Source organism: Corvus kubaryi, unplaced genomic scaffold (assembly GCF_017639235.1).
Source record: "Corvus kubaryi isolate FWS band 111438036 unplaced genomic scaffold, C.kubaryi_AGA036_p1.0 37300, whole genome shotgun sequence".
In the NCBI taxonomy this organism is placed as follows: Eukaryota; Metazoa; Chordata; class Aves; order Passeriformes; family Corvidae; genus Corvus; species Corvus kubaryi.
The window spans coordinates 10,749,784-10,765,385 of NW_024581093.1; the positions used below are offsets into that span (position 1 = coordinate 10,749,784).

At 37.5% G+C, this 15,602-nt stretch overlaps 1 long non-coding RNA gene across 1 annotated transcript in view; it reads left to right on the forward strand.

Annotated features, from left to right (window-relative positions):
- The window catches only part of LOC121664298, a 274,117-nt gene that overhangs the window by 222,408 nt on the left and 36,107 nt on the right, over nucleotides 1-15,602 (forward strand). Inside the window, exon 7 of the long non-coding RNA XR_006015946.1 lies at nucleotides 4,779-4,913. This is a non-coding gene — a long non-coding RNA (uncharacterized LOC121664298). The remainder of the gene's footprint in view (nucleotides 1-4,778; nucleotides 4,914-15,602) is intronic.

Here is a 15,602-nt window from a genome sequence, read left to right on the forward strand (position 1 = left end):
GACCAGGGTGCATTTTTAACCACAGGTTTTTTTCTAGAACCCTCCCCAATAAAGTAGCAATACGAAGCCTATTACAAGTTCTTTAAGCAACAGTAGCACGTCGTCTTCCTGTTGCTCAAAGGGCTGCCTGTGTGGAAAAAAGGACATTGCTTGCTATCATAATTAACCACAGGGCCTCCTGTGGCCCCCGTAATCCTACTTTTTTGTGTATATATTAACATTTGAATGAAACAGGAAATCTATATTAGATAATGCAAGATATTGTCATCAGTATTTGAAGGATGAGCTTTTAGAATTTAAGTACTCCTTATCCTGACATAACTTTTTTTTTTTTCTAATCTAAGGACTTATCTGTGCAGAAAGTGGAGACCAATTGACACAATTTCCTTGCAGATGCTGCTTTGCCAAAATTTTTTAATCAGTATGTGTGTTTTAGAGACATGAAAATATATTTTTACTTAGCCTTCTAGATGAAATTTTATTAATGAATAAAATCTTTCTTTTAGTCCCTTCCAGTGGTAGATGAAAGGGAAAACTGGATTTCTGAAGAATTAATGTTGATTAACACGAATATCATTCCTTGCCTATTCACTCAGCTCTGATCTGCCAATATTTTTATTGACATTTCTTCATGACTCTTTCATCCATTTCTTGAGAATGTAAGAGAATTGTCTGTGAAATCCAGTTTGTTGGCAAGCTGTTTATTTATACACATCCAGATAGTTTTTATTTTCTTGTTCTTTTTCAACTTGACAAAACAGTTACAGCTGTGTCAGTCCATCAATTTGACATTGCTTTCTCCAATGAAAGCTAGTCCAAGTTTTGGTTATCTTTTGGCAAGAGTGGGGACTTTTGTCCAGACAGGCATTGGCCAAACAGACCTGGCTGTAAATAATGAGTCAAAGTACTGTGTTCAGTCACGAAGTGACAGAGTTGCTTCTCTTATATTTATAATTATGTGGTTATGAAGTCACAATTCTCAAATTACTTTAGAGAATTAAAAAAAAAAAAACAAAAAAGCACACAAAAACCTGCAAAAAAATTTAATGGTTCATACCAATCTGATTTGGGGGAAATGCTTCATTGATCTCACATGTGAGGCTTGATTTAATATGAGGAAGACACCCCAGCTGGGTACTCTGGTGTAAGAGCAACAGCATATCAGTCTGACACCTTCTACCAGCTCCAGTCATGTTCAGTCATCAGTGCTCTAAGGAAAGCAAAGCAAAAAACAGAAGCCAAATTATACATCAAAAGGGAAACTGTATTTTCTCCTGCACTGCAGGCAACCAGCAGACCACCTCAGAATGGGATTCATATACTGTGTCAGAGAGAAACAGTCAACAAACAGTCCTTTCAGCCCACACCGCCCCATATCTGCAACAACACGCTGTGTAGCCAAGAACTCATATTACAATTTATTTTTAATACCAGGTTTGTCCTGATTTCAGGCATAGAGTTCTTTCCAGAAATTATATTAAACTTACTTTTTTTTTAACCAAGTGCTATATATACAGAAATAATTTCTTCTCCCTTTGAGATTTTGTACATTACTTGAGTGATGTATTATAAAGCCAAAGTAGAAGGTGAACTGAAGACTTTAAGTTTTTTTGGGGTTAGAGGGATTTTTTTTTTTTTTTCCGGGAAGAAGGGAAATGCTGATGGCTTGGGCTCTTACAACAGGATTTTGGTTCTGGGGAAGAGGAGTGCCAAAAGCAATTTCGTACAGGCAAGCTTAAACCACATCAGGAGTGTTGAAATGCTCTAGACAATCTCTTTTCCCCCATCTTGATCAAGAAAAACATCATCATTGTGTGTATGTGCATGTGTGGGGTGGGGGGAGAAGAAGATCTTTGCTTAGTATTAATATATTTGCAGCATGTGGTGTCTTAATTCCACCTGCCCAAATATTTTACAGGGGAAAAAAAATGGAAATATTTTCTATTAACTATACTTCTACAATGATAGAGTGAAAATACAGTATAATTTTTAAAAGACTGAGTTTAACAGAGTAACAGAAAGAGTTTCTGGGTAAATCATGGGTTACAGAGAGTTACTATAAATATGAGATACTATTCTTAAAGAGCAGCTATGAAGTAATGCTCTGGCATTCTTAAATTAGTGGTGTGCTTACTGAGGCTTGGGGATCCAGCATGAGTTTTGTGATCAGCTGAAGGACTGGTGCAGAATAGATCAAATCACATATTTTATAGTCTGGTCTTCAGTAGATCTAAATTTGTGAACAGGTACTTAAATTGTCTATGATTTCATTATTATTCTGAAAAAACAATGGTGATGAAATAAAAGTACTTTTGTAGTAGTAATGGTGTTAGAAATATTTAGAAGTAGGGATAATACTGTTGTTCTTGTCCATGCAGAACAAATGGGTAGCAAAAAAGGAGTGGTCTGTGACGCTGGAGGTTTTATATTCTCTGCTGAGCAGCCCTCTACGAATGATGATTCTGATGATGTAATTAGGTAGTTCATAGCACAGTACAGATTTGGACTCAGTTATAAAGTGAATTGAGCTGGATGATTGTACCTTTGCTGTATAGTATAGTTTTACTTTTCAGTCTAATTTTGTTTGTTTGCTTTCAGCTTTGCACAATTAATTAAAAAGTCTGGTGAATATAAGAGAATCAGCAAGTCAGTTTAAGTGAGCTATCAAATTAATGCCATATGACAACAACAGTTTTGTTGTGACCTGATTTGCCTCTGAAGGAGTTTATGCCAAAAATACTTTAATACAGGCACATACCAACCATTTTTATCAAGCCCGCAAGCAACTTATCCTTAAGTCTTAGTGTAGGAAAACTTGGAATAAGTAGGAAGTTTTGCTCAATAAAGAGTCTAGTTTTGGCTGCCAAACCAGCCAGTTCCAGAATCAAATTTTTTACACTTAGTGTAATATATTATTGTCTTCCTCTACTACTAATATCAGTAATGTTAAGGATAGTCCCTAATTTCCTTCTCTTTTTTTAGGAGTAAGGAATATTTGTAATTGTTTTACACAAGTAGAAGCTTGAGGTCATGGATCAGCTAGCACATTGCAGTGGAAGTACATTAACTCATGGGCTAAAATTCCCATTTAAGAGCAAAACAGTTCTAAATTTTTTTTCAAGTGACATTTCCATATTTCTCTCAGAATACTTGATTCCTAGTAAGGGAAAACATTTTTCTATTAAGAGGAATGAGTGTCGTCATAAAATTGGTACACTTTTTTCATGGAAGCTAAAAAATTACACACTATTATTAAAAATAACATATGATCATTAATGAGAAAGTAATTGTCTGTCCCAAATGCCAGACTTCTTGCTTGACAAGAAAAAGGGAGAAATACGGCATATTAAAAGAAGCTGTTTATTGAAAAATATTAAATTATACTAGAAGTTTCATTTTCATACATTGTATGATTTTATAATCCTAACAATGAAAAGAAAAAAATGTGTTTATACCTTTTTTGAGTCGTTATGGTGAAAGAAAGAAGCAGGAATGGTTTGGCAGATATTTTAGATTGTTTGTTTTAAAGTTGGGTTTTGAGCTTGTTTTTAACTGGGAACTATAATGAATAAGAAACAGTTGTTTCTCTGTGTCTTTTCCTGGAGGATCCCTTTGTCTCAAGAGGACTAGAAAGGAATCTTTCACAAAGATTTTCTCTCAGTTGTGGTATTGCTGATGTCATGCATGCAAAAACCGTGAGTCAGCACTCCAAAAGTCACGAGACTGCATCAAAAAGAAAGTGATCTTTTAAAATATCTGTGTGGCTCTCTTGTTTAAGCCTTTATGGTAAACTGATGGCTCATTTTTATATTTTTTCTGCAAATTAAAATCTTATTTTTCAAAACAAAAGAAGAAAAAAAGAAGAAACAGCTGAATTTTCTCAAAAGCTTGGAGGACTCCCAGAAATGGGTTTCTGAAGCACATCTGAAGCATTACAAACATTGCAATATAATTGCAGGTGTTGGAAATGAGGTATTTGTTTGTAAGAACTTTGATTGACTAAATTTTAGTCAATAAAAGCAATTGGGAAAAAACCTGATTGAAAGAAAAGCAGAGAAACCTTCCTCTGCGTTTCAGGAGCTCAGGCTGCTGTAGCACCTTTTATTCTGCAGTCCTTCCAACGCAAATCCAGGAGAATAGGCCTCATGCCTTTAAGGTTAAATAAAAGCCATATAAACATCTGATTACCAGGCAGAAGATACAGTCAGGTAATGAAAACATTTTGGTTTTGGCAAAAAAAGGAATAGGCAAAGTAGTGCAGGTTCTGCTGTTACAAAGATATAAGACCTTTACCACAGTTTAAAAGACAAAGACTATTTGAATCTAACAACATGGTTTCTGGCCAGAAAAAGCTGCCATTATTTTTAAAAATGTCACCTCATTCACATTCAGTGATCAGAGAAAATGGAAACATTTTAAGGAGTAATTGTAAACATCTGCTAAAGTAAAAACGAAAACATGACTAAGACAGAAATGAGCTGCCAACATAAAGTATTGTGTGAACAAATCCACTGGAAAAACACCAGATCTGTGGATGGATTCTATCTGGAATGTGAAAAAAAATTATAATCATAAAAAAGACTAGAATGCACCTAAAGATATTTTACTCTAAGTCAGTCTGGCTCTCTACGCAAATATCGAGGAATGTGGCTACACTTACGTTTCTGCAGCAGCTTTGGCCCCTGCTGCTTCTCCTGCCCTGTTCCAAGAGAAGCATTTGCACAGGCACAGGGAATTGGACTCAAACTGATCTAACAAATTTTTTCTTTCTTTTTCAGCTGGATCAGTTAAGAAAAAGTCAATGGTGGTGCAGATAGTGATGACAGCTCATACAGAAATGCTGCTAGATTTCTAACCATTGCCTCGAAATACTGATTTCAAACTGCAGTGCTATAATGACAACATAAATGAAGGTAAATCAGATCCTTATGGTTTTTAGAAAGTGCTCTCTAAGGCATCTATAGATCTGCATCTTAACACAGCATTTACATGTGTTGAGCAACTTGCAGGGTCCAGGGCTGCTTTGTAAGATCTGTTGACTCCAGCTTGGAGTAACAGAATGACAGAGTTAACACAGAAGAGAAAGCAAAGGTGTGAATCACCCAATTTGCCAGGTGTAACTGTGCCAGTTAAAGATGTTCCCATGAACAACTCATATCTCTCATTGTAGGGATATAATACACTATGTCCTCTGGCACAAGTGAGCATGTGCACATTTTCTAAAATACTGCAGGTAGCCTGTGTTGGCTCAAGTCATCCTTTCCTAATGCCAAACATTACATCTAAAAGCAGCTGTTCTGACTGAAAATGTTTTATCACCATCCTTTGGTAGAAGCTTGTAATTCCTCCAGTTCTACTGGCTGACCAGCTCATTTGAACTGTTCCTAATCTAACCCTTTCTGCAATGGAGGGAAATCAGACAGATTACAGGTGGCTCTGGACAGACAGACTGTGCTGGGCTCGAAGGTCAGTGAGCACAGGTGCCTTGCATTGCCTTCCCATGCTGCAGCTTTCCCTGCCCAGTCTCTGATCCAATAGCTGATACTTAGCCACCTTTTTTTTCCCCCTTTCACTTTGGTTTTTTGGCTTTCTGTTTCATTTTTTTTAAAAACTGGATTAAGCTATTTGAGTTAACCACATTGCCATAGGAATGCCTGCCCTTCTTCAGCACAGTGGGCAACACTGGGGGAACAAATAGCTGCTGGCGAGGTAGGTGTGATTCTTTGCTAGAGTACCAATGCCAGTTGGAGAAAAAGGCAAACCACCAATTTAAAAAAAATAGGCCTACAGTCTTCAGAGTTGACCAGAGTAGAGAATGTGAATAAGGACTTCTGGGAAACGGAAGTTTCAGGAGAAGCATCCTAGAGACTTTGTTGATTAGCTCTCTGAAAAAAAACCTCTGAAATTAAAAGAACATCAAAGTAGCTTGATGGCCATGACTTGTTCTAGATCATACTCTGGCTGAATTGCAGAAATTGGAGCCCCGAAGGAAGACTGTTTGCAGAGGGTGGGTGGTATTTAATGTTATGTGTATCACGTGTTCCTAATGTGTATGTAGGTGGTGTTTGTGGAGGTTTATCTTTCCTGCTGAATACCTAGAAATGAGGTGTGTGGAGAAATGATGGCTCAATGCAGGTTGCCTGCATTTGGGTAACAGCTGAGCCTGTGCTCTGTAAATACAGCATAAACAACACCCGTTTCTTTAAACTCCTGAGCAATCAATGCCAAATGCTCATGAAAAGCATCTTTCAAGAGATTTCCTTGGAATACGGCACGTGTTTTCAGATCTATGATAAGTCTTTTTGAAGAAAACATTTGAAATATTTAATGTGTACTTTCAAACTGCATTTTTTTTGTAGTTTGGTAATGGAGAACCGGCTGCTGGTTTAGCCTGTGGCCAGGAAGACAGTAGCAGTAGTTATGTAATTGTCCCACTTTGAGACACCCTAAGACAATAATAATAAGACAATCAGTAAAAACAATACTCACAATGAACTGCAGGCAAGCTAATATTTTCTGAGAAAATTATTTCATTCTTTTTTATCTAGGTTGAAGAACCCAAAATGAACCCTCTTTCCAATCTATGGAATCCCCACTATTGATAGTAGTTGATTTTGCACAAAGATTACAGGTTAAATTAACATTTTTGCTTATCTTTAAGGAAACTAGAATTTCCAGAGGTGTCATGAGGCTAGAAAATCTGTTTAAACTGGGATTATCATCCTGAATTCTTGTAGACAATAGGAAAAGAAATAGTGTTCAAACCTATCATTATAACTAAGTACCAGCCCTCTAGGGTCATGGTGTGCTGCCTTCACCAAAGCCACAGGTCACAAGCCATGGGTTCCATGGTGCTTTCAGCCTGGCTTTAGGCTCCTGCTGCTGGATCAAAATAGTTTGAGGAAATTATAGGAAGTATTGAGGTGCTCTAAAGTCACCCTGTTGATTCAAAATTTAAGAAATTTTAACTTTTTCTTGAAGGCTTTATGTGTGGCTATAAACCAACTTTCCAACATCTAATTTTAATCCTTTTAAAGTATTACCCATCATTTTAATCACAGAAGAAAAACAAGAGCTGTCAAAAATACATATACAGTATGCTTTTGCTGTTTTCATTGTCACTGTAAGCCTGTGACTACGAATTAGTGATTATACCTACTGAGGAAGTCTTGGGCATGGCAGACCTGTTGTTAACAGTCATGGAATCACAGCTGTCTAAAGATGTCTTTGTTTTTCTGCTGAGTCAATTATACCAATCTAAAACTTTGTCCATAGATCTGTCTCCTCCTGGTATATTTGATCATAATACATAAAATACCAAAAACTAGAAAAAGAAACTTCATAAGTATGAAGGCTAAAATGGTCTTTGCATTTTGGGTATAACATGTGTTAAACACAATTACAGGCTTTTTTCCCAGCTTACAAATATTTGCATTGCAGAAGCTGATTTAAAGGAAAAGGACTAGTTAAATACAAGTTGAATTTGTTGGTGCTATTATGTGTTTCTCCATTGTCTCTCCACTTTGAGCACTGCTCTTATCAGATGGAAACCAGAAGAATGTTGGTTTTAATTGCTGATTGTAAATGTAACAACCTGTACTTTCAGCAGTGGTGTTTCTTAGCTTTAGGGAGCAGAGATGTTAGAGGACAAAATAAGTTACCTGTATTCCTGCATGGACTTCAGTGGGAGTCCCAGACACTGCCTGAGGGTACAACTTTTTTGGTTTTTAATCATTAAATTTATCTGTGTTTTATGAGCCAACTACTTCCATAAAACCAAAATTAATCTGGAATAACTGTGGCAATCAGAGGTGTTGTTCAGATATGCACTCGCCCAGTTAATGTGGAATTGTGCCTAGCTGTCACTAGGGCATTGCCACTTTTTAGACACAGTTTAGGAACTCAGCTCAGTGCAGATTATATACTGACTTCATATGCAGACACTTTGCTGAAAATATACAAAATTGAGATGGAAAATTTCTTTGGGGCCATGATTCACTTTTTTCCAGTGGAAGGGAAATTAAAACCTTCAGCTCTGAAGAATCAATAGGACATTAGTCTTTGTTACTGGCTCAAAAAGCTTGGAAGTAGAAAAAGTGACACCAGTATACAACATTTTATTTTCAGTGCTGCAACATAGTTTGTGTCTGAAGGGACAGACTTCGGTTTTTCTTTTACTCTCTTGGTTCATCTGCACTGGACTGCAAAACTGGTTAATTCAAAAAAGTGTCATTACTGTGCCTTCCAGCTCCCCAGTAACTACCACAGCATCTCACTTATCCTGACAATCTTTTGCCAGTTTCAGTGGGTAGTTTTAGTTCACGTGAGGAGAAGGCATTGAGGTTTTCTACTCTGAGCTCTTTACAGAGTGCTAAAATCCTGCATGAGACTCAACATCACCACAACAGTGAGTGTTGAAAGTCCATCAGTGAGCACAGGGCTGTGCATAGAACCTCAGCATCTTCCCAAGGGTTCTCCCGATGCACATGGGGCTTCCAAGGTTTCTGGTGCTCCTTTTATTCCCACTCAGCTGTAGCATACTCATGACACGGGTATCAATGGCTTGAACTCACCACTCTGCTTTTGCTTTAGAAAAAACAGATAAAGGAAAGTGACATTTCCCAAACAAAGGTGACATCCAGCTGCATAAAGACTCAAAAGGTGTCCTTAGGTTTGCTTAGGAACAAGGCTAAGACTAGAGTTTGACTCTATCCTGATGCTGAAGGTTTTTGTTTGGGGGTTAGTTTTAGGTTGTTTGGGTTCAGTTGTTGTTGGTTTGAGGTTTTTTTAACAGTTAACTTTAAGGGGAAATAATTATTAAAGGCCTACATGTTTACTTTTAAACACAGCATTTTTTCCACTCTGCCCCAAGTCTGACATTTTAATGACCTGCTTTGCTTTGGTTTTTACTGGCAGTGTATATTGAAGGAGTATTTTATGTACAGTTTTAACATTTGAGCAATGCAGCTCCATGTTCTGTTACTCTTTTATGTTGTGGATAATGTCTTTTAAGTTTTTATTTCTTTTAAATGCTTAATAATTTGAGGGCATTTTTGCAAATACCTCTAGAAACTTTTAGATTAATTATCAGTGAGGGTTATTAATTTAAGAAGAGCAAGAAAAGTAAAGGCTGCATATATTTTCACTCAAATTACTATCCTAAATGACTCCGTGGGGGGGTTCTTATAGGGGTCACTGAAAGGCAGAAAGGAATGTTTTTACTTCTTTGCTTTGTCACAAAAATTAGGTTACAAGGGCTATAAATGCAGGTAATACTTTTTATTACTAGATTTTCCTCTGTAATGAATATAACATTTCTTCTTTTCCGATACCCACTGAATGTCTTGGTACTTAGCATGTTTACTCTTACCTTTAACAAGCTCTAAAGTGATTCCCCTTTAAAAGTCTTGCAAGCAAATTTGAAGGCAAGAAAGAAACCCTGTATGGCAGGATCCCTGCTGGAAGGGGAAGATTGGAGGGGGAACTGTCTTGCCAGCTGCCCACAAGCTCACTGATAACACTGGTCCTCGAGTAGGTGAGGTACAGGGAAGTAAAAACTAAAACTGGAGAAGTCAAAAGTGAGATCCAGAAAGAGCAGAATTTTTTTGCAATGCAAAATACAAAATTGGTCACATATTTTCCTGCTATAAAACAAATTGCTCTGTGCCAGTCTGCCAGAATCCAGATTTACACAGCTCTCCAGTTCCAAAAGAGACCTGGGCTGACTATTGCTTTGAGATTCGGGCCACGTAGTTAAGTTGGGGTGAGCAGCTCCCCTCAGCTGGGCTGTGCTGTGTCCCCAGTGGTGACCTGGTGTGGCTGGGCTGGCGGGGCTCTCCCATCAGGGGAATCCTCCTCCTCTGCAGATGGGCCCTTCAGAAGGGCATTAATATTCTCGGAAAGGCAGCCACTCATCTGCAGCTCTGTAAGGCCGATTTGTACTTTGATCTCAGCCTCAGAAACAGTGTGATGGGGGATAAGAGTTCAAAGTATAAGAAGAAACTCAATATGCAAAGAATGTACCACATCTTAATAAGTAATGAGAATTCCCTCCATTTGTTGCTATTGTAGGGAAAAATAGTTTAATATCTTTATGGGATTAGGACTCCACGGTACTTTGCTAATGAGTGGCCAGAGCTATTACGATTTTCCCAATGTCTCCAGATAGGCTGGCAAACAAACATCAATAAACAATGGCGAGTCTAAGACGGGCTATTAAGAGTTTGATCTGGTGAGTATTTTATTAATGTGGCTAACATGTTGAGTTATTTTGTTTGTAGACCCAGTAGAGCAAATATATAACACAGAATTTCTATCTTTTCCTTACAAGAGAATTGAGGATTAAGGAAATTACCAATAATGAATGGCAGCTTTTTAACAAAGTTTATCACAAATGACCCTGGATTGTGAAGTGTTCACTATTCAAGCAGCTGTGGATAGACAGGAGGTTGAGAAAATTACCAGTGAGGACAAAACCCTCTGTTTTTTACTGGTTTGCTCAGAACTGTGGAGATATCATTCACATGAACACTTAGCCTGCATAGCAATGGCAAATACCAGCAAATTTAGCTTTCATAAGTGTATTTGAGAAAGATTAGCACACACCATTCAGTTCAAGTTTTAGTTTTTAGGTTAGCTGCCTTTCATATTAATCAGCTTTGTTTTTTTCAGAGCTGCCTTTTCTGTGTAAGAGCAGTGGGTGAATGCCATGTTTAATAACCCCTTACGTCCACTAATTCCTTTTGCAGCAATTGTGTGGTTTCCCGAAAAAATTAAATTTGTATAATTGGAAGAAGAAATGTGGAAATTAATGTTGTTTGTGCTTAAAGTCCAAGAGAAGTTTATGTTTCAAGGAGTTGCGTAGCCCTTTCAGAACCATTTACTTTCCTCAAAGGCCTTTCTATTTATTTTTCCAGGTCCTATAAGTATAGTAGGATTTAAGATCAGCACAAGATACTTTTTCACTTGATCAGCTGAGGTGCTAATTGTCACAATGAAGTACAGCATACAAAGGATAGTGAGATATTTCACATGCAAACTCTGATTTCCTGATTGTGATGGCAGGGGTTATTAGGAAAGATTTTCATCAGGTCCCTGTTGAAACCTTGTTTCCTTAATTCACTTCTCCCAGCTGATAAACAGCCATGCCATATCTCTAGCATCAATCTGACTGCCCAGAAACAGGTTAGTAAATTCTCTCACTCACAGGGATTTAATTTTCCTTTCAGAAATTGTTTGAGAAGTATCAGAGGTTTGTACAATAGAGGCCAAGCATGAAAAACTTGTCAGTCAAGTGAACGTCAGCCCATAAATGTCCCTAGCAGCTCTTTCCTCTTTTCTATTTTGAGAGGAGAGTAGCTTTAATTAATTTATTGGTTGGCATCTGTTTAACAGGCATATGTGTGATGGGTTTCTGAACACACCTGGCCTGTTTTTTAATGTAACCCTCAAAAAGATTTTGATCTTATTTTTAGCTTTAACCTTATAAAAATATAATAACACAAAGAATTCTTACAGTGACTAAACTCTTTTTTTTCTTTTTCTTTTTTTTTTTTTTTATTTAAATCCCAGTTTCAAAGGAATTTAGCTATGACCTGGATTTTAATTTTCTTGGGGATTTTACTAATGCTTGAGGGGGGAAATCTGGTACATTTTCAGCATATTAAATACCTGTTTGTGTCAAAGTAGTCATTAGATTTCTAATTGATTTGATTACAGTACAGTGATACAGCAAAGGGTATATCTGAATATTTATCATCTTTAGTTATGCTATCATTAGAATATGATTTCTGCATTTTCATTAGTGGGGCACGCTACCTAAATATTGCTCAATTTTGAAACCATTTAATTATCCTGTCATTGGTGCAACATTATTCAATTTTACATTAAAATTATTTTCCTGGAGACCTAAGCTAGATTCAAATAAACTGTTCATTTTTGGCAACCAGGAAGAAGTGGAGTCCTTGTAAAAATCAGACTTTGGAGTGAGGAAGTTGGCGATTTTTTTCATTAGTTTCATAGGGCTCATTGTTCCTATTCTGGAAACTTTATAGCTGCAATCACCTACGGCTAGAGTCTGATTTTTACTGAGGTGCTATAATAATTATACTAAGTACTTTCTGTTTGTCACTGACAAACAACAATCCTTGAATGTCACTTACAGAAAATAGAAACTTTTATATTGTGGCTTAGTTTCCAAAACTTCATGATTTGAGTTCTCAGAAATAAGTACAAGCTTTTCATTAAATAAAGCCAAATCAAACAAACAAACAAAAAAACTACCCTGGGTTTTGCCTACAACCAGGAGATCTCTCAAACTTTTAGGCACACTCACAGAGATGTGATAAAATATTTTGCTAAGAAACTTAAGTATGACTTACTGAGAACTGAAGGTTGACAAGTTTAAATACTGTAATAGCAAAACAAACAAACAAAAACCTTTCAGTTCACTTGTGGATTAGTAGTTAATACTTTGAAATCCGCAAGCTACGGCTATCTGTGCTGTTATAATCCAAAAGAAGAACTCTACTTTTTCTGTTTTTTCAAAGGAAGATCTTAATCACCTCTTTGTAAGCCACCAAACCCCTTATTAAAAGTCTGGGCCCAATCCTCCCTTGAAAGCATGGCCCCAGCAAACTATGGGCTTTGATCCTAAATTGAGAACAACAGCTACTGAAGGTAACAGTATGTGATTAAGGACTGCAAAATTTGGGCCGCTGACATTAGTGAGACTGACTGCTCATGTGAGTAAAGAACAATTTCATAAGATTAAGGACCATTATTATGTTTGCTAGTTGTATTCTTATTAACTCTTCCTCATTATTTATTGAGCTTAATAAGTTGAGCAATATTAATGTGTTGTCAATATCAACATTAGTCAGTGGAATCTAGAGTAAAAATTACTGCAGTAATTTTTTTTCTTTTTTAATTATTAAAACTACTGTTTATAGAATAAATACTATATACTGTAAAAACAGTAGATAAATGGTGCAGTTGCTAGTCTTGCTCTTTGACATCGTATTTTTAAATAACTTACTGACAATCTGAATAATTAAACATAGTTTTCTGTTAACATTAAATTGTTCTCATACACATATAAATTGTTTTCCTGCTGTTCTAAATGTGTCCCAGTAAGAGCCTCCTGCAAGGGGACCTGGAGAGTTGGGACGAGCCACCTGCTGGGGCCTGGCACAGGGTGCTCCAGTCAAGAGGGAAGAAGATAGTGGAACATTCTCCCCCAGTTCTCATGTACAATCAAGGGCAAAATTAATATAACATTAACAGCTGGGCTATTCAGTTAAATTCTACAACCAAGCCAGAGTAAGAGCCATTCTCCTAAGAGAATTTGGGTTGTCCCCATCCTTAGGAACTGGAAGGTCCCTCAGATGACCCCTAAGTTCTCTCTGTAAGAATGTAGGTAGGAGTGCTACCCTGGAAGTTTTGAGATGGTAACTTTTGTGTCATGGGGAGGATGTCTGAACTGGAGTGGTAACTGTGACTTCAGTTTACCTGCAGAATGAGGCATTGTGACACTGAGGAACTAGAAACATCATTTGAGCATTAAAAAAAGAAGAAAAAGGCAGACATTTAACTTGCTGTACCTGAACTTTGTAAAAGCCTTGCAGTGGTACATCTCTGATTTCAGATTTTTGTGTTTGTCGCAAATAGGAAATGTTGAAAGAACCTGGAGCTTAACAGCTTAGCTCTTTCCTTTGAGAGGAAATAGAATTAGAAACTGCATGTGCTTGGCTTATACTTCATAATACATTTTATTATTACAATTATAAATTAAGCCCCTGGGCACAAAAATACAGCATAACTAAAAACATAACTAACCAAGGTAAATTGATGCCTACCCTAATGTATTTTACCATCACAGAATACTAGAGACTGCCTCTCACTCTGGGCCCTTCATTCTTAAGTGGGTCTGTTGGCACAGTATTACAGTGCTGTAACTAGTCTAGGGCTTGAATCTGAGCCACACTTTGGTTTCCATCCATTCATCACAACTGGAGAGTCTTGTAGGCTTTTGGCTGACTTTCACCTTCTACAGGTGGTGGGAGGCCAGCTGCAAATGTGTTGGTTCTCATTAGCTGTGTGATAAGCCCTGAGCTTTTCAGTGCTAGTGATGGAGGAGAAATTATCCTCTGTGTGTGTGATTGCACATCCTTCCACGCTGGTATTTAGTAGTGCTGTGATTCAGTGGTGCAGGAATCAGTCCTTTGCTTACCCTTTTCCATAGGATCAGCAGTCAGAAAGCCTGTGATAGTGATACAGTCCTGTTTCCTTGATATTATGCAGTTATCCAAATTTTTCAAAATGGGAGTAATAATACTACCCCACCAACTTGTGCCTGATGACTGCAATCATGAATGTTTCTGAGGAGAGACAGTTATTTGAATCAAATTGGTTGTCTTCTTTGTAACTTCAGCTTATCTTGTGAAAATACTGTCAGAATAATATATGCTTCCTTTATAACCAAGAAGTTCTACTCTTGATCGATAGGACTTACTTTTCATTTGTCAGCTTAATGAATTATTAGTCTTCCAGGGTTTTTTAGTACATTTCAGACTCTTTTTATGCAGCAGACAGCTGTGACAAGCTGAGATGGAAAACTAGCCTAAGCCCTGGTGCTAAATAGGGACTGGTAGTCTTAGATCTCACTGGGTGCTCCTTATTTATATAACTAAGGTGGAAGTACTTGGACTAATCCCAACAGCTGTAGGCAGAATTGATGCTGGGAAAGTGCCCTGGTGCTTGGGCGTGACACTTTGACACGGTGATTATACCTGGGAACTTGCTGTAGTGTAGCCCTGACCACAGGGTCCAGGGCAGAGAAGTATCTCCTTTGCTGGAGGAAAGGTTCCAGCAGTGTGCCAGAGAACCTTAGGGACTGGTGTCCTCAGAAGTTTCAGCTAATGGGGTTTCAAAGCTGCAGTATGTGACCTATGTCCCTGCATGGCAGGGTTGTTGCTGCAAACCAACCCATGCAGATCTGGATCTCCACAGAAACTGTACTTCGTGGGGGTTGGGATTGGGCTTTCCAGGTTGGGCTGCTATTCCAGTTGTATGCAGCAAGATGTATACAACCAGAAAATAAAATCATCAGAAAGCACAACTTCTTCTGTTCAGTTTTTCTGCCTTTGAGTGACAACACTAGGTGCTTTTGCATTGTTGCCTCCAGATTTTACCAAGCAAGGTTTTTTTTGTTTGCATTTTGTTTTGGTTTCTTGGGTTTTTTTGTGACCTTATCTTTACTTTGGGTGCAAATGAGGAAAATGAAGATTTCACATTGAGTAAGTTGGTTTTGTTCCATAAACATTAACTATGCATGTTAAAGCTGTCCTAGAGCAACCCTGATGTGCACACAGTAGTGTTTTCATCTTTTCTATAAATATTTGTAGTTGACCATGCATTACAATAGAGCATTCCTCTCTTTTGACTTTGCCCTTTTATTTTTTTAGCTTGTTCAACTTATTTGCACAGAAGGAGAAGAAGTTTTTATGGAAAGGATAAACTGCAGACTCAATTCTGTATGTAGATATGTGTGTATGTAGTAAATCTGCTGGAAAGCTGTTCATAGATTTTGGTGAGAAGGCATT